This window comes from Ambystoma mexicanum, chromosome 5p (genome assembly GCF_040938575.1).
Source record: "Ambystoma mexicanum isolate Mex_15411 chromosome 5p, UKY_AmexF1_1, whole genome shotgun sequence".
In the NCBI taxonomy this organism is placed as follows: Eukaryota; Metazoa; Chordata; class Amphibia; order Caudata; family Ambystomatidae; genus Ambystoma; species Ambystoma mexicanum.
The window spans coordinates 830,380,131-830,382,672 of NC_090930.1; positions in this window are offsets into that span (position 1 = coordinate 830,380,131).

Sequence of the window (2,542 nt, forward strand, 5' to 3'; positions counted from 1 at the left end):
CTGCAAATTGCTACTTTTTTTGTGTTGGGCAAGGAGACGTGTGTGTCTCTTGGAATGGAAGGATGGGGGTTTCAAAGAAAGAGGAAATCTTGTTTGTACCTCTGAGTAAGCCCTGTTATGGGAGTAGAGGGACCAGGTGTGTGATGTTTCTGCTTTGACTCTCCTCCGGGGGTGGCTTAAAGCAAACAAGGAGGATGAGCGATCACAAGCCCACCCCCTTATAAGCACTCCCGAGGTCCACAGCTGGATGTTTCGGACCCGGGGGATGCCTAGTAGGTGGGGTTTATGTGGACCCAGGGGATGGCTAGAGGGGCAGCCCGCTATGTGGGCTGCCACTCTAGCGCCCCTGCGAGGGCCGGTCCAGCCTCTCATGATGAGTCTGGTCCCTCTTATTCCATCTCATGCTGGCTTCGGAGCCTAGCCTTTCTTTGCCTTTGTTATTCTGAAAGCAGAACTGGACTCTGTTCCTTTATCGTTTAACATTTGCTGCAAAGCCTGATCTATTTGATTCTCTCATATGTTACTAGGACGGCAGAGCATGGGTCCTCTGCCCTGCTACATTATTCAAAGAGCTCCTCTGACCTTTCTTTGCCTCTCCCTTGTCTCACTGCTTGCTTGCTTAATGCATACCTCCTAGCTTGAACATTCAGCATTTTCTCCCTAACACAGCAATGGCAGCTGCAGTCTGTCTTAACTTCTATTTGTTGTGTATCTTGAATTGGCCTCTTATTTCCACTTTTCTGTCTGCAGGGGAAAGGCATTTGCCAGTCACTGCCATGATGGTTCTACCTGACAATAAGAGAGCAACAGCTAGCCAATATTGGAAGATCATGGGCATATTATGCCAGAGGCTGGCAACTGCCTTCCTAATGCCTACACAAGAAACAACTCTTGCCTTTGTTTCTAACAGTAATTCAGTGGATGAAGAAATGCGAGAACACACATATTGCTTATAAATTAAGGGGATGATGTCACACTTGGTTAAGGCATTTTGATCACGCCAGGAGCTAATTTCCAGCTGCAATTAAGCAATTACCTTTGGCTTTTAATAACGTTAGTATCACTTGGAAAGCACAGAGGTTGCTCAACAGGGTTCCTGGAGCACGAGGGCCGGGATGATTGAGGGCATTCTTGCCCTGGTTTGGAGCCTGGCCCCTACAGCCATGATGGGTCGAGGGGCCTATTACTTTTGATTTTACGCAGACATTGCCTCCTGCCCACTAACAGCTCTGCTTTGCAACTTTATTACACATACTTGTCAGGTGGCATGTAACTCAATGCTACTAATGTTATCAGAGAAGTCTGGAATCCTTTGCCACATCAACTAGGGTACAGGCTTGCCACCTGAGACTTACCCATGTCTGAGTCGGCATCTGTCGCCCTGTGGGGAAGACGCAGAAAGAGCTGGGCACAGTGCCCTTGTGGATTTTTCACACTCTTCCTCTGGGAGGGCACAATACCTATGCAGAGAAAGTGGCACATGCTGGGCAACATTCTCCCACTTTGACAATTTCACCCAAAGAGCGAAAGTGGCCATTTGAAATACCTCTGTCGACTTATTATTGCGCAATCCACACTGATGTGTTTATGCACCTGCTTAACGTGAGATGGCAATTAAGGGCATTTGCCAACGCACTCAAGAAGCACAGGACACCCTCTTACCAGCGACATGCCATGCTCACTCATTCTTATCACGAATTGCCATTTATCTGGGGTCATGTTAAATATATTTATTTATTTATTACATGTGTAGCATCACGCAAAACCCCCCCTTTCAAACACAAAAATCCTGGTGTTCTAGTGGGCCCCCCACCCCCACCCAAAACAAGTTATAATATATATATATTTGTTTTGCCCTTCCCTAGGGGCAGATGGGCACATGTGTGTGACCATCTGGCTCGAGGTGGGTGGCAAAACGTACTGCCCCAGGCTCGGGGGCGGGGTGGCTCTGCCAATATTTCCAGCGGCCTCTCCCCTCACCCCAAATGGATGGGGGCATCTCATGTATCCCTTCCTAGGGGCAGAAATCTGCCACCAGGGAGGGCCACATAAGGTGCCCCCCATCCACCCCCGTTCATACACAAACAATCCTGGTGATCTAGTGGCCCCCCTGCCCCCACCCAAAACAAGATATAATATATATATTTTTGTTTTGCCCTTCCATAGGGGCAGATGGGCACATGTGTGTGGCCATCTGCTCCGGGGGGCTCAAAACGTACTGCCCCAGGCTTGGGAGGGGTGGCTCTACCAATATTTACAGTGGCCTCCCCCCCACCCCAAATGGATGGAAGGCATCTCATGTACCCCTTCCTAGGGGCAGAAATCTGCCCCAGGAAGGGCTACATAAGGTGCCCCCATCCATGTAGGGTGGGGGAGAGGGCCACCCCTTGCAAAAATCCCTGGTGACTAGTGGTCCCACCCACACCCACCCCACCCAAAACTACATTTTAAAAAAAAATCTTTTTTGTTTTGTTTGCCCCCCCTACCCTGGGGGCAGATGATCACCCATCTGCCCCTAGGGTATTGCCACCATGCTTTGGGG